The sequence below is a fragment of the Sphaerodactylus townsendi genome, linkage group LG10, assembly GCF_021028975.2.
Source record: "Sphaerodactylus townsendi isolate TG3544 linkage group LG10, MPM_Stown_v2.3, whole genome shotgun sequence".
Taxonomy (NCBI): domain Eukaryota; kingdom Metazoa; phylum Chordata; class Lepidosauria; order Squamata; family Sphaerodactylidae; genus Sphaerodactylus; species Sphaerodactylus townsendi.
The window spans coordinates 76,750,570-76,774,864 of NC_059434.1; the positions used below are offsets into that span (position 1 = coordinate 76,750,570).

Below are 24,295 nucleotides of genomic sequence, written 5' to 3' on the forward strand. Positions count from 1 at the left end.
ATATCCCCCCTTTCTCTCCTCTAGGAGACTCAAAGGGGCTTACAATCTCCTTGCCCTTCCCCCTCACAACAAACACCCTGTGAGGTGGGTGGGGCTGAGAGAGCTCCGAGAAGCTCTGACTATCCCAAGGTCACCCAGTTGGCATGTGTGGGAGTGTACAGGCTAATCTGAATTCCCCAGATAAGCCTCCACAGCTCAGGCGGCAGAGCTGGGAATCAAACCCGGTTTCTCCAGATTAGATACATGAGTTCTTAACCTCCTACGCCACTGTTCCACTGCAGACACTTTTGACAGAAACTGCATTCGGGAAAGCATCTGGGAAAGCAAGAGCTCGCCAGCAGTGGTGTAGTGGTTAGGAGTAGGTGCACTCTAATCTGGAGGAACCGGGTTTGATTCCCCGCTCTGCCACTTGAGCTGTGGAGGCTTCTCTGGGGAATTCACACTAGCCTGTGCGCTCCAACACACGCCAGCTGGGTGACCTTGGGCTAGTCACAGTTGTTCTGAGCTCTCTCAGCCCCACCTACCCCACAGGGTGTTTGTTGTGGGAGGGGGGGAAGGGAAAGGAGTTCGTAAGCCCCTTTGAGTCTCCTACGGGAGAGAAAGGGGGGATATAAATCCAACTCTTCCTCTTCTTCTGATTGAGGTTTGCACCAGGCAGCACATCTGGATATGCCTCTCTTCCTTATTTAACTTTCTGGACGTCCCCAAAGCTGCCGTTTGCACGTGACAAAGTGGCAACCCAACTAGAAGTTTAAGAAGTTCTACCTGTCTGTTGTACAAGCTTTTGCTCTCACCAGGATGGTCCAGATTAGCCGGATCTCATCAGATCCTTATGCTTATGGCTTTCTTGTTTGCCTTCTGGCTCTCTGGGCAAGCAAGTAACGGGCAGTGCTGGAGTCTATGGTGAGGAGGAGGAGAAGCTGCTGCTTGTTTGACCAATGGTTGTCTGAATGAGCATGTGATTGGCAGTGAGGAGGACCAGCCAATGGCAGCAGCACTAAGAGTGCACATTGCAGGAGACTCCTTGAAGAGGGCGGTACTGAAGACCACACACAACCCGGAACTGGGCTCTGGTCCTACTGACCTTAACCTCTGGTCATCTTTTGAACACAAAATATCAGTATCATAGTGTAACCCTCCTCTATTGATCTGGCCTGCAGCAGGAGAAGGAAGGCCTACAGCTTAATTGAGGGAATGACTTATTTTTTTTACAGGCCCAAATTGAGGGAAGACCTGCAGCAGCTACATCAGATGCAGAAGGCCAGATGGGAGAAAGAAGCCCTGCTTGATTCATAGTTTGGACTTTCTTGCTATTCTTTCATTACTGGACACTGTTAGTGGCGGTAATTGTTCTGAGTGCTTTTTCTTAAAACAGCACTGAAGATTTTGTACAATTGAGTTGTGCTGTATATATATATACGCACTATATATTCAGTATTATTTATCCTTAAATGTTAGAAAGTTGTGTTAAAGATTAAAGGTTTGTTAATTTGTTCAAGCCATTTCATATTGGTTTGTTAAGCCACAGGGCGCTGTCATATATTATTTCCTAAGTCTCCAATGGAGATTGATGTGGCCAAGGATAAGTAGGTTACAATAGCACTTGATACGGGTGAAGCTTTTATGAGCAAATAGGGACATTTTGCTTAAGCAGACGTGCACTGGATGAATCCCTTAAAGCCCCACCGTTATAATGACCATCATAGATCAAAGCATCTGTTCCTACAGATATGTCAGCAGGTTGACAAAAGCAAAGTTAGTCCTTTTTTTTAATGTTTTCCCCTGCAAATTATACGCACCCGTCTTTTAAACAAGTCCTTTCGTAACCTGTAAACTTTCAACCAGATTAATTTTTTTTAAAAAAAAGGCAGAACAAACTGGAGTCTCATATGGGTTCCTAGCTTCATAGCTCACTCTGCTTTGCTTTCAGCAAGGACAGAACAAGACACGGAAGCCCCCTTTTGCGCTGCTTCCAGTAAACAAGGCTCAAACTGTTTGCTAATCCATTTCTAGAGAGGGAAAAAAAACCACAGGATCCGAATTCAAAAGCCAAAGAGTCACTCAAGCTTTCCTGACTCAGGGTGCGTTCAGCCAAGCCTCAAAATTGTCTAGGATTATGACCGACTCATTCTGTTCTGTTTCCCCCAGTGGTTTTCACACTTCCAAGACATTTTCAAAAGCCACGCTTAAACTGATCTCTGCGCTCCTTGAACAAAATAGCCTACAAGCTAGAAAGATACCATGGGCTTTTAAAACCATTCTTCCATTTCTTCACAATATTCACTGGTTATGCACACCAGACTTTACCAGGCTCCTCATTTATTGTGTTATTGACCTTCTGGGAGGAAAAACGCCAGCATGCTACCACGCACCTTATTATCAAGATAAGGTATCAAGATAATACTGGCCGGAGCCGCAATCCTAATAAGACAGGAACACTTAATGAAAGTGTTGGGGATTTGCTGAACGGGGCACATTCGCTGATAAGATTTGCAGAAAGAATGGACCCTGCTCACCGGCTGGAGGGAAAAGCCACTCTGTGTATTGACTATTGGACTATACAGTCTAATTATTTCAAAACACAAAGGGATTTTTTTTTTGTCCGTAATCTTGAAAAAAGTGCTTTTAAAGTACTCCTGAGTTAGGGTTTCCATCTTTCAGGTGGGACATGGGCATCTCCTGCTATTACAACTCACCTGCAGTACCCCTGCAGGGATCTGCAATCTGTGGCTCTCCAGATGTTCATAGACTACAAATCCCATCAGTCCCTGCCAGCATGGCCAATTGGCCATGCTGGCAGGGGCTGATGGGAATTGTAGTCTATGAACATCTGGAGAGCCACAGGTTGACCCCTGCTAGAGAAAATGGCTGCTTTTGAAGACAGGTTTTATGGCATTATATCCTGCTCAGATCAGGAAATTCCTGGAGATTTTTGGGGATGAAGCCTGGGGAGGGTGTGGCTTGAGAAAAGGAGAGTCCTCGGTGGGGTATAATACCACAGATTTCGTGCACCAAACCTTCCATTTTCTCCAGGGGAATGAATCTCTATAGTCTAGAGACCGCATGGAATCCTGGGAGATCTCCAGGCCCCACCTGAAGGTTGGCAACGTTACCTGACGTCACGTGCTCCCCAAGGGGACACCAGCAGCTTTTCTCAGAGCAGGACTTGCCCTCTATGAAAGCCCGCGCTCAACTGGCAATTTTGAAATTTGTTAAAAAGAGCTCCTGAAAGCCTACTTCGTTCGGTAACCAAAGTTTGCAGATTCTACTAAAGTCTAAGTTACATGGTACTTTAAATAATATCTTGCATAGTTTTACCATCCCAGATGATTTATGGCTTTCACTAAATTGTAATCTCGACCTCCAGGACAGGATATTTGGAGGAGATAATTTCATGGGCAGAGATACAATTCTACATTCCAAGTTTGCTCCATGGTATAGCCTCATTAAAAAAGATAGTTACAGAGCCTCTTATCTTGCTGCTATAACCCAATATAATATAAGAAAGGTTCCGACAGCATTACGCTTTCAATCGACAAAGTATCTAGAAGGCATTTACATTCAAACACCATTAGAGCAGCAAATTTGTATTTGCAGACGTGAAGTAGAGGATCTACCTCATTGCATGTTGAACCGCCCCTTGTATGATGAGCCTAGGGCCAAGTTTCTTCTCAGCTTTATATCCATGCCCCAGGTATACTCTGACGCAGATAAAATATACCTTCTTCGCTCAGATTCAGATCCTTATATATCCTATAGGGTTGGCCTTTTTGCGCTGGCAGCTTAAAAGATTCGATCTAAGACTATATAGAAGGAAACAGCATGACCGAAATTTGCACACGATATGTTAGATTCTAGCTCAGATACATTGGAAGGGTGAATTGAGAGGGATCGAGACTCCATCTATTTCATTCCTAGTTGGTAAATCTTTTATTGCATATCATGTTGATTTGTACATTTTAATATTGTAATGGCCTATGGCTCTACAATAAAGCCTTACTGATACATTACCTGACATCATAGTCCCTCTGTGCACAGCACTGGCAAAGCCTCACCTGGACAGTACACAGCGCTGGAGGCCTCGCTTCAAAAGGGACAGAATGGAGCAGGTACAGAGGAGAGAAACATGGATGATCAGGGAGCCTGAGACCAGGCCTATGAACAAAGCATCTAGAAGGCAGATACATTCTTAGGACTTGGGAATGTTCAGCCCAGAAGAAAGGAAATTTAGGGGGGACATGATTGTTCCCTTTAAGTAACTGAAAGACTATCACTTGGAAGAGAACAGCGAGTTTGTCCTGTTGGCAGCAGAGAATAGGACTCCCAACTATTGGTTTTAAATTACAGGCAGAAAAGTTCTGACTAGATATTAGGGCAGTGGTGGCGAACCTTTGGCACTCCAGATGTTATGGACTACAATTCCCATCAGCCCCTGCCAGCATGGCCAATTGGCCATGCTGGCAGGGGCTGGTGGGAATTGTAGTCCATAACATCTGGAGTGCCAAAGGTTCGCCACCACGGTTTTAGGGGGGGAAATACATTAAGAGTTGTACAATCAGCTACGTAGGGAGGTGTTGAGCTCTCTTTCACTGGCAGTCTTCAAGCAGTGGCTGGATAAATATTTGTCTGGGATGCTCTAGGCTAATCCTGCATTGAACAGCAGCAATTGGCCATGCTGGCAGGGGCTGGTGGGATTTGTAGTCCATGAACATCTGGAGAGCCGCAGGTTGCAGACCCAGCCTGTATGGACCCATCCAATTCTATCATTCTATGATACCTCATATATAAGGTTGCACTGATTTCCGTCACTTCTCCCTCCCCCCAGACTTTGGAGCCCCCGCAACTAATGTGCCGATACTCAAATCTGGTACTGCCGCACACACACAAAAGCCATGATGTAGCTTAGCCCTGGTTCAGTGCTCGAAACATTGGGAAGGTTCATGAGGGAACTATTTTATTGAATGACACATGTCTGGAATCGAAGACTCGATCGTTTTCATTCTGATCTTGTCCAGCTCTGTAAAATGAGAAGCACAGCGGCTAGTCTGCATTCGTCAATTCAGAAAAGAGCCTCTGCCACGGCTTCCTCTGAAACAGTGAACACCCTGTGCCCTCCGCGCTGAAAAATAAAGCAGCGTCTGATCGGAAAAGTTTGTGTAACTATTTGGAGGAGCCTTACACAAGCATTTCTAGTTTGTATACCACACATCTCCCGTTTTTTATTCATTCCTTCACTGACTGAGTCAATATCGAGTTAATCTGCCCAGAAGCACAAGATGAAAGCGCCTCGGTTCTCCAATACATCATGGAACAAATAAATCATGGATCAGCTCTACATGTACAAATTGAGTATTCTGCCATACATCAACTGCCTTTAATGTGACTAAACTGGGAATTTATGTTGGAATAGGAGTCCAGAAGAAAGTGACTGTGTGCCCATTCAGAAGGAAACTTTCCCCCCGTTCCTGTGAGCAGCAAATATCATTAAATCCAGTGACTTGAGAGGAACACATGATGAACAAACCAAAAAGCCATTCCTAGGGCAGCTGAACTGAAAACACATTTTTTTCTGGCTCTTGGAAACTTATGACCTTTGGGAGGGATCAGAAGCACTTTTGGGATATTTTTAGTGGGGACACTTCTGTAATTTTCCAGATCTGAATTTCTCTCCAGATTTTGGACAGGAATACAGGGCAGAGTGAACCCAAGAAAGGATGAAAGAACAGAATGGGAGGGAATGCTCCCAGCCTTGATGTTTAGTCCCTTCAGTGTACACGAAAACCCCTCTGCTTGATTTTGTCCATGTTAAGTGCTGCCAAGTTGCTTGTGACTCACGGTGGCCCTATGAATCAGTATCCTCCAAAATGTCCCATTGTTTACAGTCTTGCAAACTGAGGGTCATGGCTTCCTGGGTTGAGTCAGTTCATCTCATGTTGGCCCTTCCTCATTTCCTGCTGCCTTCAATGTTTCCTAGTATTATTTTTTTCCCCAGTTGTTTCCAGCATTATTTTTCCCCAGTGACTCTCGTCTCCTCATATTGTGGCCAAAGTGTGATAGCCTCAGTTTAGTCATTTTAGGTTCTAGGGACAGTTCAGACTTGATTAGATCTAGTCTTGATTAGATCTAGTCTTGATTAGATCTGCCTTCAATCTTTCCTAGTATTATTTTTTTCCCCAGTTGTTCCCAGCATTATTTTTCCCCAGTGACTCTCGTCTCCTCATATTGTGGCCAAAGTGTGATCGCCTCAGTTTAGTCATTTTAGGTTCTAGGGACAGTTCAGACTTGATTAGATCTAGTCTTGATTAGATCTAGTCTTGATTAGATCTAGTCTTGATTAGATCTGCCTTCAATCTTTCCTAGTATTATTTTTTTCCCCAGTTGTTCCCAGCATTATTTTTCCCCAGTGACTCTCGTCTCCTCATATTGTGGCCAAAGTGTGATAGCCTCAGTTTAGTCATTTTAGGTTCTAGGGACAGTTCAGACTTGATTAGATCTAGTCTTGATTAGATCTAGTCTTGATTAGATCTGCCTTCAATCTTTCCTAGTATTATTTTTTTCCCCAGTTGTTCCCAGCATTATTTTTCCCCAGTGACTCTCGTCTCCTCATATTGTGGCCAAAGTGTGATAGCCTCAGTTTAGTCATTTTAGGTTCTAGGGACAGTTCAGACTTGATTAGATCTAGTCTTGATTAGATCTAGTCTTGATTAGATCTAGTCTTGATTAGATCTAGTCTTGATTAGATCTGCCTTCAATCTTTCCTAGTATTATTTTTTTCCCCAGTTGTTCCCAGCATTATTTTTCCCCAGTGACTCTTGTCTCCTCATATTGTGGCCAAAGTGTGATCGCCTCAGTTTTGTCATTTTAGGTTCTAGGGACAGTTCAGACTTGATTAGATCTAGTCTTGATTAGATCTAGTCTTGATTAGATCTAGTCTTGATTAGATCTGCCTTCAATCTTTCCTAGTATTATTTTTTTCCCCAGTTGTTCCCAGCATTATTTTTCCCCAGTGACTCTTGTCTCCTCATATTGTGGCCAAAGTGTGATAGCCTCAGTTTAGTCATTTTAGGTTCTAGGGACAGTTCAGACTTGATTAGATCTAGTCTTGATTAGATCTAGTCTTGATTAGATCTAGTCCTGATTAGATCTGCCTTCAATGTTTCCTAGTATTATTTTTTTCCCCAGTTGTTTCCAGCATTATTTTTCCCCAGTGACTCTCGTCTCCTCATATTGTGGCCAAAGTGTGATCGCCTCAGTTTTGTCATTTTAGGTTCTAGGGACAGTTCAGACTTGATTAGATCTAGAACCTTCTCGTTTGTACTTTGGCAGTCCACAGTATCCACAAAGCTCTCTTCCAATATCAAATTTCAAAGGAATCTGCTCCTGGTCTGCTGTCTTCATTGTCCAACTTTCATGAATTAACTTGATTTCAGTTGCCAGTGATGCATCCTTACACTTAAGAATCTTTTCTAGCTCTAACAGGGGCATAGCTTAATAAAATGGTGGCCGGGACGTACTCCAGACCCTCCCCCCTCAACTCTCCACCCAGGGAGTTCAAGCAAGCAGGTTCGCCCCACACTTGATCTCCACATGGAGATTGGGGGTGGGACCAGCTGGGTTGCCCCATCCCCTATCCCCACATAGAGGCCAGGAGTGGCAAAGGCCTGTTTGAGCTGTTTGGATAGAGCTGTAAGCTGCAGGCTGGAAGCAGGGTGCAGCTTATCCATCCAAGCCTGGGCTCAGTCGGGTTCAGACTGAGGGTATGCTGCTTTTCCTCCCCATCTCTTTACCTTCTTGGCCCCAAGTGGCTAGGTTGTAGCCAAGTAGCTGGGTCCCCCCCGGGCACTTCCCCCCCACTGGGATCACAGGGGGCGTAAGCATGACAACGCAGTCAGCTCTCGAGCCTCTGCTGTCGCACCCCCTCAGCTGGGCCATTCCCATACTTCAAAATGGCGCCTTTTGATGAAGCCCGGGCACAAGCCAGAAATGACACATGCTGAGAGTAGTGCGCAGCATATGGGGCTATGAGTAAGTGGGGAAACGCTCTGAGTCCAGCTGCTATTGAGCCTCTAACGTTATATTGTTAGCTCTCCCCAAGTTCCTGGGTAAAAGCCCCTTCTAAAAATACTTGCCAGGTGCCAGAAAAAGTGTCACCAAATGTCATGACCCTCATGTTGGGGACCCCTCACTTATTTTATGACAACTAGCATAACAAATTTGTGAATTTATCTTCTGAGTCCTGAAAATTATTGGTAGTCTGCAGAACTAGGCTCCAAAGCCTTGATTATTTCCCCCTTTGGTGTAGTTGTTAAGAGTAGTGGACTCTAAACGAGTGAACTGGGTTTGTTTCCCCAGTCCTCCACATGAAGCCTGCAGGGTCACCTTGGGTCAGTCACAGTTCTCTCAGAACTCTCTCAGCCCTACCTATCTCACAAAGCATCTGATGTGGGGAGAGGAAAGGAAGGAGCTTGTAAGCTGTTTTTAGACTCCTCACAGTTGAGAAAAGCAGGGTATAAATCCAAACTCCTTCTCTTCCTCTTCTTCTCCTTCGACTAGAGAAGACAGCAGTATACCATGGGAGAAGCAAGCTGGAATTCTCTTTGCCATAGTCCAGGGGTCTGCAACCTACGGCTCTCCAGATGTTCATGGACTACAATTCCCATCAGCCCCTGCCAGCATGGCCAAGTGGCAGTGCTGATGGGAATTGTAATCCATGAACATCTGGAGAGCTGTAGGTTGCAGACCCCTGCTCAGTCAGGTTTCCACTCTCACCGAAGCTTTTTCCACATACTCTAGGCATTTATATGGTTTCTCCCCTGTGTGAATTCTTTGATGGGAAGTAAGGTTTCCATTCCTATTAAACCCTTTTCCGCACTCCAGACGTTTATATGGTTTCTGCCCTGTGTGGATACTTTGATGGGAAGTAAGGCTTCCACTCTGAATGAAGCTTTTTCCATATACCAGGCATTTATTTAGTTCCTTTCCTGTGAGAATTCCTTGATGGGAAGTTAGGTTTCCGCTCTTACTGAAGGCTTTTCCACACTCCAGGCATTTGTATGGTTTCTTGCCTATGTGAATTCTCTGATGGGAAGCAAGGTTTGTATTGTGACAGAAGGCTACTCCACACTCCAGGCTTTAGTGATCCAGTTCAGGAGTAACAGAAACTCCCATTGCTGTTGCTTTTTGGGTGATCACGCTCCAAACCGGCCTTTCAGGATGTAATCAGACTTCAGTTTTCCTAGCTCCTGCCAAAATCATGCAACAGATACATGCAACATCATACACAAAGCTGAGACTTGGTTTCCGGCTGGGCTGTGGAGCTCATTGGGCCACCATGAATGATTGTTCAGTCTAACCCCCCTCACTGGAACTTCATGACAATTATGTGAGATAAGATCCATACATCACTTTTGCACAGCAGAAGGTGCTGCAGGAATGATTAATGCTTTCACAGACGGTGGTTTTCCCCTTCATCTTCAGATTTTCCCCCTTCTCAGTACGTGTCAAAAAAAAAAAGACCCCAGCCTCCATAAATTGTAAAATGCCTTTTAAGTCTGCCTAACTTTTCTCTGCCTTCAGGCTAAAATAAATGTGCGCTTTCTGATGCTCGCTATCTCAGAAAAAAGCCACGGCAACGCTGTGCTTGGGTGTTCCAGTCAATCCAGCCAGCAACTTGACATTTTATTAGGCTACTACTGGGATACTGCCTGCTCCCTACGCCTGGACAAGGGTAATGATGTTTGACTAGCCAAAATACACTTCATGGAAGACTGCTTCTGAATTCCACCAGAGCAAACGCTACGGCCGAAGGACACGTTCCGGTCTTCGAATGGCCAAGTTCTGACACCTTGAGAGCAATCCAGTACCCGCACCCTTGCCAAGGGAAACGTCACCCTCAAGGCCACTACCCTAATCCTCTAGCAGGATTGAAGATGTCTAAATAACATCCTGCCCTGTCCTGGATGACCCAGGCAAGCCTGATTTTGTCAGATCTTGGCCCCTTCCGCACATGCAAAAGAATGCGTTTTCAAACCACTTTCACAACTGTTTGCAAGTGGATTTTGCTATTCCGCACAGCTTCAAAGAGCACTGAAAGCAGTTTGAAAGTGCATTATTCTGCATGTGCGGAATGAGCCCTTGAAAGCAAAGGAGGGGGAGTCCCGATTATGATGGGGACAGGATACCACCAAGGAAGTCCAGAGTTTACGCGGAGACAGGCAATGGCAAGCCACTTCTGTTTGTCTCTTGCCTTGAAAAGCCTTTAGGGTCACCATAAGTCAACTGCAACTTGATGGGAACTTGACAGCACTTGATGGCCAGTGTGGTGTAGTGGTTAAGAGCAGGTGGATTCTAATTTGGAGAACTGGATTTGATTCCCCACTTCTCCACCTGAGTGGCAGAGGCTTATCCAGTGAACCAGATGTGTTTCTGCACCCTGCTGGGTGACCTTGGACTAGTCACAATTCTTCAGAACTCTCTCAGCCCCACCTACCTCACCAGGTGTCTATTGTGGGGAGGGGAAGGGAAAGGAGCTTGTAAGATACCTTGAGTCTCCTTACATGAGAGAAAGGTGGGTTATAAATCCAAACTACTACTACTACTACTCTTCACTACCAACTAGCCCTTTAGTGAGGTAGGATTATGCTCCTAAGGTTAGGTGTAGAAGCAAATCTCTTCCTTCACCAATCCCCTAGACAACTCATGCTTCATTAGCTGGCTCTGCATGCCACTACAAAGCAATTTTGTCAAGGCAGGTCTATGTCTCGCAGGCCTTAACACACAAACTACCCCTCTGCATTCTGACTTGGATTATGTCTTGGATTATGGAATAAATCCTTTTATGGCAAGGAAGAGGTCACGGTGGTCCCGCGATAGCCCTTTTTAGTTGTTCTAAGCAGCTCACCACAAATGGGATTATGGGAAGAGAACAGGATTGTGGCAACTTTCCACCCCCTAAATCTATGCATCTTAATTTGACAGCTGATATGGAGACTTCATGCATATAAGTTTAGCAGGGAGAACAATATGGATATATACGTGTACATGTGTAGTCCTGTAGATGTGCTCCAATGAATGCACCCAGGCCAGGGACAGAGCTTAGTGATGTTATTCCCCCATGCATTAATTCACCCCCTTAAAAAATCTGAAAAGAACTAATGGAGTATGGAAAACAATGTATTCCAGATTGTTACCATAAGGGACATAATGCTACCATGGTGCATGATGACTCTTCCAATGAAGCCACTGTTATTAACGTCAACGAAATCACTAACAGAAGTGATTTTTACATTCATTAAAATGTTTTACATTAAAAACACAAGAGATGCCCTGCCAGACCATCAGTCTAGCACAGTGATGGCAAACCTTTTCGAGTCCGAGTGCCCAAACTGCATCCCAAAATCCACTTATTTATCGCAAAGTGCCAACATGGCAATTTAACCTGAATACTGAGGTTTTAGTTTAGAAAAAAACAGTTGGCTCCAAGGCGCATGTTACTCGTGAGTAAGCTTGGTGATAGTGGCTTTGCTTTGAAGCAACTGTGCAATGCTTCGAACTGGTGAATCACGACCCTAGGAGGGTTTACTCAGAAGCAAGCCCCATTGCCAGCAACCGAGCTTACTCCCAAGTAAAGGATCACACTTCAGTTCTTCCCATGAAAATCAGGGCTTAACAGGGTTACCTACACTGCTTCCCCAAAACTAGGTCTTAGGTTTAATGCTAATAATCTCCCTGAAATAATTACACTATTATTACATGAGGAACTTTGTGCATGCGTACCCACAGAGAGGCCTCTGAGTGCCGCTTCTGGCACCCGTGCCATAGGTTCGCCACCACTGGTCTAGCATCCGTTTTACATAGTTTTACAACCACCTGCCCTGGAGGGCCTACAGTCAGAAAACCTAAGGCCCACGGTATTGCCTCTTAATTAAAAGACTACAGAATGAAAAAACCCTGACAATTGTCCTGGGTGAAATAACTCCTTGAGTGGCAGCCAGGGACAGGCTGCAATTTGGGCACTTGGTCTCGAAAAGGTTCGCCATCACTGTGCTAGACTGATGGTCTGGCAGGGCACCTCTTGTGTTTTTAACGTAAAGGCTGTATCTTATTCTTCTGTTAGTGATTTCGTTGACGTTAATAACAGTGGCTTTATTGGAAGAGTCATCATGCACCATGGTAGCATTATGTCCCTTATGATAACAATCTGGAATACAGTGTTTTCCATACTCCATTAGTTCTTTTCAGATTTTTTAAGGGGGCGAATTAATGCATGGGGGAATAACATCAGCAAGCTCTGTCCCTGACCTGGGTGCATTCACCCAGCAGTCTTCCCCACCTCTCTCCTTTGCCTGGACGGTTGCCCAGAGATGTTTGCAGGATGCCCCACAACTGGCAACCCTGCCTCCAGGCCCAGGTCTATTTCACACAAAGCAGACACTCTATCATTGAGCTACCGACTCTCTGCCAGCATACCAAGCATACCAGCCTTTGTGGTCAGGCTCTGCAATAAAATTAGTGCCATGCAATAGTAACTCCTTTGTAGTTTAAGCCACTTGTAGGTGGATAGATGGCATCCGCAGCATGGAATATCTCAAAGCATCTGAAAACACTGCTTTTCTTTTCAGAAGAAACTTTTTACCACACCTTGATTGAAATGTGGCAGACCTTCCAGAAGCGAAATAAAATTCCCAAGGATGTACCTGACCTAAGATGTTTACAGGTTGAGCGGTCACAGAATCAGAGAGTCATACAAAGGCACCATTCAGGCTATCCAGCTTAATGCAGGATCAGCCGAGGATATCTCTGACAAGTGTTTGTCAAGCCACGGCTTGAAGACTGCTAGAAAGGGGGAGCTCACCACCTTTCTAGGCAGCCAATTCCACTGCTATGCTATTCTCTCTGTAAAAGAAAATCCTAATTTCTGCCTGGTACCTTTCCGCCCATGATTTATACCCACTGATGCAAGTCCTATCCTCTGCTACCAACGGGAACAGCTTCCAGCATGGTGTAGTGGTCAAGAGCAGGTGGATTCTAATCTGCAGATTCGAGTTTGATTCTCCACTCCTCCACCTGAGGGGCAGAGGCTTATCTGGTGAACCAGATGTGTTTCCGCACGCCTACATTCCTGCTGGGTGACCTTGGGCTAGTCACAGTTCTTTGGAACTCTCTCAGCCCCACCTGCCTCACAGGGTGTCTGTTGTGCTGGAGAAGAAGGGAAAGGAGCTTGTAAGCCACCTTGAGTTCTCCTTACAGGAGAGAAAAGTGGCATATAAATCCAAACTCCTCCTCCTTAGTGGCAGCCTTTCAAATATTTAAGGAGAGTAATCCTGTTCCCCCACTACCTCTTCTTCTCCAGACTGAACATTCCCAAGTCTGCCAGCCTTTCCCTGTAGGGCTTAGCCTTCAGGTCAGCATCAGCTCCAGAGGTGGGATCCAGCAGGTTCTCACCAGTTCCCGAGAGTGGGTTACTAATTATTTGTGTGTGCCGAGAGGGGGTTACTAATTGGGTCTGCTTTTCCGTTAGAAATTCCATTAGGTCCAAAAATCATAAAGTCCTGTTGTTTCCTTTGTGGCTGGTCAGCGAAGGTAGAAAATGGGATAATTCTCCCTGTTGGGCTGTTTTAAAAACATGTTTCAGTAATATGGTAAAGTCCCTTGTTTAAGGAAAGTATCCTTCTTTTGATTTCTAGAAACAAAATCAAGTATTTGAAAGTATTAAGTATTTGACAGGCAGTCAATTAGAGGTAGAAGTAGTTGTTTCTGTTGGCAGTAGACGATAGGACTTGCTATAATGAGTTTAAAATATGGACAGAAAGATACCAGCTGGAAATTAGGAACTTTTTTTTTACAGTAAGAGTTTTTTACAGTCACAGAGAAATTATTAATGCCCCGCCCCCGGAATGCCCGGCCACGCCCCCGTCGTGCCCCGCCCAGCCCCATTGGCGCTACGCCACTGTTTGAATCCCACCACCATGGGAACCTGTTACTAAAATTTTTGGATCCCACCACTGATCAGCTCCTTGAATTTAGTCAGGAAACTGACAAGGAACCGGTTGTGCCTGCTGCTGATTCAGACAGGAGAACTCAGAGGCCACAAATGGGCAAATTCAAAAGGTAAAAAATGAATTCATGTATTAACGAAAATCTTCCCAACATCATTTGCTTCTCCAGCAGGCGATGGAAATACTCGTAAAAGGAACGAAGGCGAAAAGCAGACGGCGGTTCTAAAATATGCTCTTTAGACTGACTGATGTTGTGACTTTAAATTGAGAACAGACTTTTAGCTAGCCCAGAATAAAGCTGCAGGTCACACCTGAAAAACTCGGATGAGAAGGTAAAATTTACCTGCTGCTAACATCCAGCACTCCTGTTTCACAGGCACAAAAGAACTCCGATTGCTGGGATTGTGCCATCCGAAGTCATCTTTCAGGGAGAGTTTTTGCTATAATTTTGCTGTTATAGTTCCTGTTCCCCATCGCCACCACCTCAAAAACAGTGCGAATAAAACCTCAAAATAATGAGCAAGGACAGGAGCATCATCCCGCTCAGATGAAACAGTTCAGGTACTTCAGTTCCTTTTTAATCTCAGGAACTTTATTCAGGACAGAATTTGGATCAAAATAAGATAACAGACACTTCTTTCATCTACGCCTGTGAATTGGGGACACCAAGTAGAGCGTACCAGGCAGATCATTAAGGAACTAAAGAACTTTAAAAGCCTATTGTGCCGAGAGGAGGAAATGGGAGCATTACAGAGAAGCAAATTCCTAGAACACTGAAGTCACATCACTCTTAGCTGTACAGAGTTTGAAAGGTCTCTTAGAACCTATTTGTTGATACATTACAGCCTAGCCCTAGATGATGATGTTTACCTGGGGAAAGAGAGGCACATCTTCTTCTGATATAGGGAGCCGCTGGTCTTAAAAAATGGGTCACCGTTTGGCCTCAGCTCTCATTTCCAAATCCTACTTTGACTTGTACCTCTACCCAGAGGTGGGATCCAACCAGTTCTCACCACTTCTCTAGAAGTGGTTACTAATTTTTTCTGAGTGCCGAGAAGGGGTTACTAAAGCAACCTCCCTGCCCAATAGGGACTGGAGGTGCGTGTGTGTGGCGGCGCCACTGTTTGAATCCCACCACCATCGGAACCTGTAATTAAAATTTTTGGACCCCACCACTGCCTCTACCCCTTTGAGTACGCTTACCCCAGGTTGGGAACCTCCGATCTATCAGATCACCCTTATTCACATGCTTGTGAGCACTCTGAAAGAACTCCAGAAAGTCGATGGCGTTGGGCAGAAGCCATGCTGATTCTTCCTCTATAAGGGCTCCACACACTTCATATTTCTAACGTTAGTAACAATTCCCACCAGTTGTTGGAATAAGACAGGGGTCCTCAAACTACGGCCCGGGTGTTTTTGCCACGCGCATCCACCTTCCTTTCAGGGTCTTCCTCTCAAGCAAGCGTGCGTGCACTTGCAGCCTTGGAGACCTCGACGCATGCAAATCTTTGCAAGGATCCTCTCAACTGCAAGCCCCACGGGAGGCGAGAGGTCTCTGTTCCTGGGGGGCTGCAATGCCCGGCACGCAGAAGGCAGCCCCCTGGCACGGCAACTCCTGCAACCAGGCGCCTTGAAGGCAGCAGGTGGGTACACCCACCAGGCGACCCTCGCCAACTGCAGCTGCAGCCGTGACTACTGGCTCTGCTCACCATAGTTGTGCGCCACTCCCCAGCCTCGGTCATCCCGTCCGGCTTCAGTCTCCTCGTCTGCTGCCTGCCAGTACTCGAAGCGGGGAGGAAAGGCCCCTGCCACCAGCCTCTCCCCGTCTCGCTTGCTCGGCTCGGACTGCTTGCATGATTGGGTCTTCCTCTTGCCTCCACCTTCAACTTTCCTTAACATTATTGTCTTCTCCAGGAGCTCTTGTCTTCTCAAAATGTGACCAAAATATGATAGCCCAGTTTGATCATTTTAGCTTCTAGGGAGAGTTCAGTTTTGATATGGTCCAGAACACCCCTTGCAGAGGCGTATCTGCCATAGAGACATGGGGGAGGGGGGTCAACGGACCCCAGGCGCCACCCATTAGATCTTCTTGTTGGGGGAGCAAAATCATTCCCCATGCCCCTCCCATGGAGAGGCACTCCCACCCGGGCTGGAAGTCTGCTGTGGGCCTGCCAGGTGCCCCCTGGCCCAGCCTCGCCAGACTGCCCAGGACCACTGCCGCCCTCATCTGAGGTAAGTGGGGTGCAGGGGGCAGGGGGGGCTGAGCAGGTGTTGCCCTGGGCACCATTTTCCCCTGGTACGCCTCTGCCCCCTCATGTGTCGTTTTGGTGGTCCATGGTATGTGTAAAACTCTCCTCCAACGCCACATTTCAAAGGAACAGAATCCCTTCCTGTCAGCTTTCTTCATTCTCCAACTTCCACAGCCATACACAGTAATGGGTAATATCACAGTATGAATATCTTGATCTTGGTCACCAGGAACACGTTCTTACACTTCAGGATCTTTTCTAGCTCCTTCATGGCTGCACCTCCCAGTCTCAATCACGATAAGGAGCAGCAGTGGCGAAGTGGCTAAGAGCAGGTGCACTCTGATCTGGAAAAACCAGGTTTGATTCCCAGCTCTGCTGCTTGAGCTGTGGAGGCTTATCTGGGGAACCAGATTAGCTTGTGCACTCCAACACATGCCAGCTGGGTGACCTTGGGCTAGTCACAGCTTCTCGGAGCTCTCTCAGCCCCACCCACCTCACAGGGTGTTTGTTGTGAGGGGAAAGGGAAAGGAGATTGTAAGCCCCTTTGAGTCTCCTATGGGAGAGAAAAGGGGGATATAAATTCAAACTCTTCTTCTTCTTCTTCTTCATATTCATACTTCATCCAATTTTGTGAAACTGTACTTCCAAAACAAAGAATCTAGATAGATACTTGAGGGCCATATTTAGATATTAATGGACTATTCTGAGAGGCGTGTGACGGAAAAAGAAATAGCTATATGGAAGGTTCTGAATTTATGAACATATGAAACAGCTTTATTCCAGAGTCAAACTCTGACTGAGAGCAGTCTTACAAGGTCCCAGATAAAATGCTTTTCCAGATCTCCTACCTGAAATCCCATTATAACTAGAGGCGCTAGCTGGGACTCCACACATGCCAGACACAGTCTGTACAATTGAACCACAGCCGAAGTGTAGCTCAGTTAGCCAGGAAATATAATTGTCATTTACAAAAGCAAATTGATTAAAGTGAACATGGAAAATGGAAAATTTGAGGTTGATTTGCTTAAAACTAACAGAGCTGGTTAGAGTGAAATCAATTCTGTAATTTTGTTGGAAGTAAAAAATGTCCCCCATTGATATTTTACACGAACGGAATGCTTTGTAAGAAACTGCAGTCGGCTGTTTCCTACTTAACTTGTTACACGTTTAATAAAAAAAGGTCATAATTTTCTTTACCTTTAAAAACTCATTTCAACTGTACATCGGGATGGTTTCCTTTGGCAGCAGCCACAGCAGATTTAAAATGTGACATTTTGATTGTGCTGCACCGCAAAAAGCGACCAGACTTTTTCCATACCTTCCGATTCTTTAAAAAAAAAGCAGCCCAAGGACTTGCAACATATCTGGAAGCTGGTTATTCTAGGCGTGCATTAATTCTGTCTTAAAACAACAACAACCCAAGCTCCATGGAGAAAGGAGTGACACAGTGAAATACCAACAGCACAAGTCACAACTACTCTCTGTTTGGACTACTTGGCAAAACCAGAGTTCCATCCTCTTTTCAACTCCCACACGTTTTTGCAGATAATTAGCTTCAAAGCAACGTAGAATCTGGTTAAGGGTCCTAGGGGAGGTAAGATGGGATGGCGTAGACAATTTTGCCAGATCTCAGAAGCTAAGCATTCAGTGCTTGGATGGAAGACCACCAAGGCCCCGTCCACACATGCAGAATAATGCACTTTCAATCCACTTTCGATGCACGCTGCAACTGGATTTTACTGTGTGGAACAGCAAAATCCACTTGCAAACAGTTGTGAGTGTGGATTGAAAATGCATTAGTCTGCATGTGTGGAAGGGACCCAAGAAAGACCCTGCAGAGCAAGGCCACGGCAAACCACCTCCGCTTCTCACTTGCCTTGAAAGCCCCTTGCTGGGGTCGCCATAAGTCAGTGGTGACAGACAAACATCAGAAATGTATTGCGCCTCTGGTGGGATATATAGGCATTCAGTTAGGTGGATAACATCATGCAAGCCGGAAGTGTGAATTTTTTAGGTGAACAGATGTGTTTCAGCAAGATCATGCATCTACCTCTCACTGGGATAGCATGTTTTTAACGCACGAAGCTCCCTTATGGGTGCTCCTGACAAGCATCATAAAAAACATCTAATGTTGATAAAACAGTGTGAAGTTGTGAGCTGATAAGCTGATAATAAATCTCTCCTCAGCCTGTGGTGACAGAAGAAGAAGAAGAAGAAGAAGAAGAAGAAGAGGAGGAGGAGGAGGAGGAGGAGGAGGAGGAGGAGTTTGGATTTATATCCCCCCTTTCTCTCCTGCAGGAGACTCAAAGGGGCTTACAATCTCCCTTTCCCCCCCCCCCCCCCCACAAACACCCTGTGAGGTGGGTGGGGCTGAGAGAGCTCCGAGAAGCTGTGACTAGCCCAAAATCACCCAGCTGGCGTGTGTGGGAGTATATAGGGCTAATCTGAATTCCCCAGATAAGCCTCCACAGCTCAGGTGGCAGAGCAGAGAATCAAACCTGGTTCCCCCAGATTAGATACACGAGCTCTTAACCTCCTACGCCACTGCTGCTCCTTAGGCAAGCCACCAACTTTCATTTATAATATGTGGCTAAAGATACCAGTCTGTGGATATGTTACAGAACCATCTCAAAAGCTAAGCATGGTCGATACTTGAACGGAAGACCCGCAAGGAGGACTCTGTAGAGGAAGGCAATGACAAACCATCTCTGCTTTTCACTTGCCTTGAAAGCCCCTTGTTGGGGTCACCTGACTTGCCAGCACATACATACATCAAGATACCAGTTTATCAGGATTACTGGCAAAATGTTTCAAACATCTCAAATGAGAACAGTCCGCTTCAGATTAGTTGTTCATCCTGCTTCCTATAATGGTCAGTCAGATGCCCTGGAAGACCACAAGCAAGAGCGCAGAGGCCAAAGCTTCTCCTTGCTGTTGTCTCCAGCAATTGGTTTTCAGAGGTACACTGCCTCTGACTGTGGAGGATCCATTCAGCCTACACAGCCAGCAGCTGCTGAAGGACCTAATATCCATGAATTTGTCCAGTAAAGCCATCTAAGTCAATGTCCATCCCCACAGCTTGTGGTAATGAGTTCCATAATCTCGTTATACCGTTTAAACAAGTGCTACGTACGATACAGAGAAGCTGAGTATTCTTATTTTAAAACTTTGTACTCACAATATACTTCCGATACACCCTTCAGGACTTTAAAAGTTGTCCAACTTTTTTTTAATAGAGGTACTCTGGGCCCAAATAAAACCCTTTATAGCCTTGAAAAGTTCAGCCGTTGATGTAAAAAGGCATCTGTGCTATTTAAATACGAATCAAAATGCCTCCAAATACACACATGCGCCAATTCCCAAGTAGATCAAAGCCTGGGATTTAAAAATGATTACAAGTTTGAAAAAGGGGGGCAAAAGCAGCCAAGTCTTTAACTTATTATTAGACAGGACGTGCAGGGATGTTGTGCTGTGTGGCCACATTCTCAAGGTATTTCTCTCTCGCTCTCTTGAGGAGATATTAAGGTAGTGATAAGCTTTGGACTTACAAAAGAGAAAGCGAATGCAGGGTCCAGAATAGAGAATGGTATTTTGAGAAACACAGAATCCACGCTGCCTCTAACGCTTCAGGCTGACTGCCACCAAACACAGCCCCAACAACCACTCCGGCAACAGAGCACAGGCTCAGGCAGAGGCATAGAAGTGGCCTCTCTCCCCCTGGACTGATGAGAGCATCGCCTTGCTAAGCCCAGCCCGTCCTGGACAGAAGGCCACATCACCGAGAAAAGTGAACTGCCCACAAACTGTCCTCTGACATTCCTCTGCCGCAATCCTCCCAGACATCTTGCTGCCGTGATATTACCTTTCTCTCTCTCTTTTTTTGGTATTGTTTCCAGTGGCTCCACATTCATTAGGCACTTGAGGTGGCGGTGGGGGGGGGGGGGGAATAAGAGCAGTGATCGCGAATGAGAGACCCATTCATTGCAGATGCCCACCAGGCAAAACATGCTGTAATTTGACATTATTTAATGCTTACCCGAGGCAGCAATCGCAGCAGGGAAAACCTTTGCCACGCAGCCAGGGAGACAGAATAGAATATCCCTGCCCAAACAAGAAGCAGTGCCTCCTCCTCTCTACACGGCTATGATAAACAATCCCTCATTGCCTACTTCCTTCCATCCCCAAATAAACAAGAGAGAGAGAGAGTCAAACTCACGGTCTGCAGCTTTCCGTGTTAGGAGACGAAGAGGTCGCAAGAGGGGGTCCCAAAAGTGATACTCTCAAACACCACATCTGAATGGAGCTGGACAGGGCTCCTCGCTCAGCATTCAGCCACCAGGATGACAACAATACCAGGAAACCCACCTCCGCTGAACTAAGGCACCGTACTTTGCAAATGGGCTGGGGATAAAGGGAGCCGGAGCGGCATGTCCCCCGCGCTCCACAGCACCAGTGCGCATAAGCCTTAATCTCGTTACATGATCAATCACCTCGACCATATGTGCCCCTGAGTCGCTCCGCTGGCTGCTGGAGCCTTTTGACAGTGTCAGCGGAGAGGCATCCCGGACCCCACCGCCGGCAGGGAGGCAGAGCATCCACGTGGGGATTCAGAGCATCCTGAACAAAAGAGGTCCTGGCAGCAAACGGTACCACGACACCGCACCGGAGCAACTCTGCCTGGCTCGGCTCTCTGCATCGCAGCCGGTAGCAAATACCCCTCTCGGCAACACTTCCCCTCCCCTCCTGCTTCCTTGTTTTCCCTCCCCCTCCCCCAGCCTTCCCAAAGTAACAGAGATTGTGGATTCACTCTCTAGATGGTTATAGAGCAAAGGCTTGACAGCCGCAGATCTCACAGGGGTGATAAGAAACGGCTTGAGCAGTGGGGGCGAACCTATGGCACTCCAGATGTTCATGGACTACAATTCCCATCAGGACTGCAACCTGATGGGAATTGTAGTCCATGAACATCTGGAGTGCCATCGGTTCGCCCCCACTGGTCTTGAGTTTCATGCCCAGCGACTAACTCAGGTTTCCTGGGGAATTCGTCTCAGATTCGGCCCGTAGGAACTCTGCCTCCCAGCTGCCGAAAGGAATCCAGAAAGGACTCCAAAATACACCCCACGTGAACACATGGAAGTGCCTTATATTGTCAAACCATTGGTCCATCAAAATCAGTATTGCCTACCCAGACTGGCAGCTGCTCTCCAGAATCTCATGCAAAGGCAGGGGCGTAACACCCAAGGGAACATAGGTGGTCAAATGTCCCTGGGCTGCAGCCATTTAGTCACAAGGGGGCAGAAAATCGCCCCCACCCCCTCCTCCTTCCCCATAGGTCCATACACTGACTTCAAGATCTGGTGCAAAAAAACATTGTTTGGTTGTGGTGGGGGAGGGCGGCTGCCCATACGGGGTGGGTCAGAGGGTGGAAAACTCAGATTTTGCACCAGGCTACATTTTCCCTAGATACGCCCCTGTGCAGAGGTCTTTGGTTATGGTTCTGTTTTTAACTGGATTGAACCTTTTGCAATGCCAAGCAGAGACTCTTCCACTGAGCCATGACCCCTCATTTCCTAACACATCAACATGTGAACAGAAAGCCTTTCCTTAAGCTTGTAGGCAGAAATAACTCATCTCCTTCTTTTGTATGTCAGACATAGGACAAGAAGCCATCTTGTCTACTGGACTAAACTTCAACAGAGGGATCTTACTGATAAATAGCAGAACATAACAGCACACGTGCTTAAATGCAGTGCAGAATGCAAGCCTTTCCATAATTTTGCCATGAGATAAATCCTCTCTTATCTCTCAGGTAGGATAGAGCCAGTGTGATGTAGTGGTTGAGGTATTGGACTAGGTTTTGGGAAACCCAGATTTGAATCTGTGCTCTGTCATGCAAATTTGCTGGGTGACCCAGGGCCAATCACAAACTCTCAGCCTTGATCCTGGCAAGTATTTAGATAGGTTGACCTCCAAGGAATACCAGGGGTTTGATGTGGAGGCAGGCAATGGCAAACCACCTCTGAACATCTCATGCTGGAAAACTCTGCTGGGTCTCCATAAGTCAATTGTGACTTGACAGCAAAACACACACACATACCTCAGGTACATAGATATTGCAGTTAAGGACAAGAAACTAGCACAAATGAACATTAAAGGGGTTGACTGTGCAGAAATGCCTCCAAGAAATTCAGGGATTAATTTTTTTTAAGTTGCTGTCATGGAACAATACTTACCTGCAGGCCATGCACCCAGATGTAGAAACAGCACCTCAACTCCCAGCATAGAAATTTAAAGGTTGGACTGTCCAATTCCAGACCATGGCCACACAGCCCGGAAAACCCACAACAACCAACTATGAATTATAAATAATTGTAGGCATCCTCTATCCCAAGGGTGTCCAACTCTGGTGCCTCAGATGTTCATGGACCACGATTCCCATCAGTCCCTGCCAGCATGGCCAATTGGGACTGATGGGAATCGTAGTCCAAGAACATCTGGGGTGCCAGAGTTGGACCCCCCTGCTCTATCCCTTCTTTCTCTAACCTTCTCCAATTCCCTGCTTTTCAGATGAAGCTCAACGATGGGGGGGGCGGCAAAGGGGTCAACAGAGTATCTGAGTCCTGTGGGTCATCAGGCACAGTGTTTGAAAACTCCTCCATTGGGAAGAAACCTAATTGACGTGAATGAGTTGCTGGCCTTTTAAAAAAAATGAAAAGGAAGGGTCTCCATAGCTTAATGACATACCTACATGCTTTATACACCAAATGTCCCAAACACAGTTCCTGACTCCCCCAGCTAAAATTACTCCAGACGGCAATGCTACGTTAGGCTTCTGTCTGAGGCATTCAAAGGGATGGGGGGATGGGGGATGGCTGCCACCTGTCAAAGGAAACAACACGGCCAGTGGTGGGATCCAAAAATTTTAGTAACAGGTTCCCATGGTGGTGGGATTCAAACTGTGGCGTAGCGCCAATGGGGCTGGGCAGGGCATGACAGGGGCATGACCGGGCATTCCAGGGGTGGGGCATTCCTGGGCGGGGCTGTGGCAAGGATGCAGCCGCTGCGCAGGTCCTTGGGCGGGAAACGAATGCATGCAGGCGCAGGCTGCCACGCACGCCAGTACACCTCCTGCTAGACTGCTTCGACTTCTGCGCGCTACTGCTGAGAGGAGGGGCATAACTAAGGCAAAAATCACGCGGCAAAATCACCAATTAGTAACCCCCTCTCAGCACACACAAATAATTAGTAACCTACTCTCGGGAACCTGTGATTACCTGCTGGATTCCAACACGACACAGACACTACCTACATTTGACTCAGTAGAGGAAGGCAGTTCCATAGGCATTCCCAACAGTTTCCGCTGCACCTTTGAACTTTCCCCTCGTCTTCTTTCATTCAAGCCGCAACCAGCCGGCTGGATTAGGAAACCCTTCACTTTTTACAAGCTTTTAATTTGTAGTGTTTAAGTACTAATCTTGAGACCGCATGTGCCCAATGCTGGAACAACAAGCAAAGGCATCCGGAGCTGGCAGTCTTCAAAACCGTCTCCGGATTCCCCCACTCCTTCCAGTGGAATGACTCGTTCTTACTCAAGCACGTTCCCCCTTGTTCGTCATTTATCCCCACTCCAAATAATGGAAATCCAAACAGAAAAACAGACAAGTCTAAGCAGGAAAGCACACACACTGCGTTCACCCTCTCGCCGCCTAACCTTAGCAGAAGCTTGAATGCCCTTCCGAGTCTGATCCTGCCAGACCCTGTAAGAAACTACACTCTTCTTCCTGCAAGACACAGTTGTCAGTTTACACTTGGATTTTGAGATGGGGGGGATTAAGACAGACCTAAGGGAACAGCTGCACAAATACTGCAGCCTGCCAACATGAAGTGTCTTTTCAGGGTCCAGACCTTGCCGGGCTTTAAAAACAAAACCAAAAAAACCAAAACAGGCAAGCAACCCAATCGACTTTTCAATGAATAACCCGTGGTTGTTTGTGCATGCAAGATTGCAAGACACAATTTTGATCTCGTTCCCAGAAAAAGAGGTAAAAT

At 46.3% G+C, this 24,295-nt stretch overlaps 1 protein-coding gene across 3 annotated transcripts in view; it reads right to left on the minus strand.

Moving 5' to 3' along the window:
* Positions 1 to 24,295, minus strand: part of ARHGAP24 (Rho GTPase activating protein 24) — a 383,497-nt gene that overhangs the window by 349,504 nt on the left and 9,698 nt on the right. Inside the window, exon 1 of one of the 3 annotated variants that reach the window (XM_048509402.1) lies at positions 20,463 to 20,836. The exons of 1 other annotated variant lie outside the window; for it this stretch is intronic. The gene's annotated coding sequence lies outside the window, so the exon portion shown is untranslated. Of the gene's footprint in view, positions 1 to 20,462; positions 20,837 to 24,295 lie in introns of those variants that run through there. One more of the 3 variants, XM_048509411.1, reaches the window with a different exon arrangement.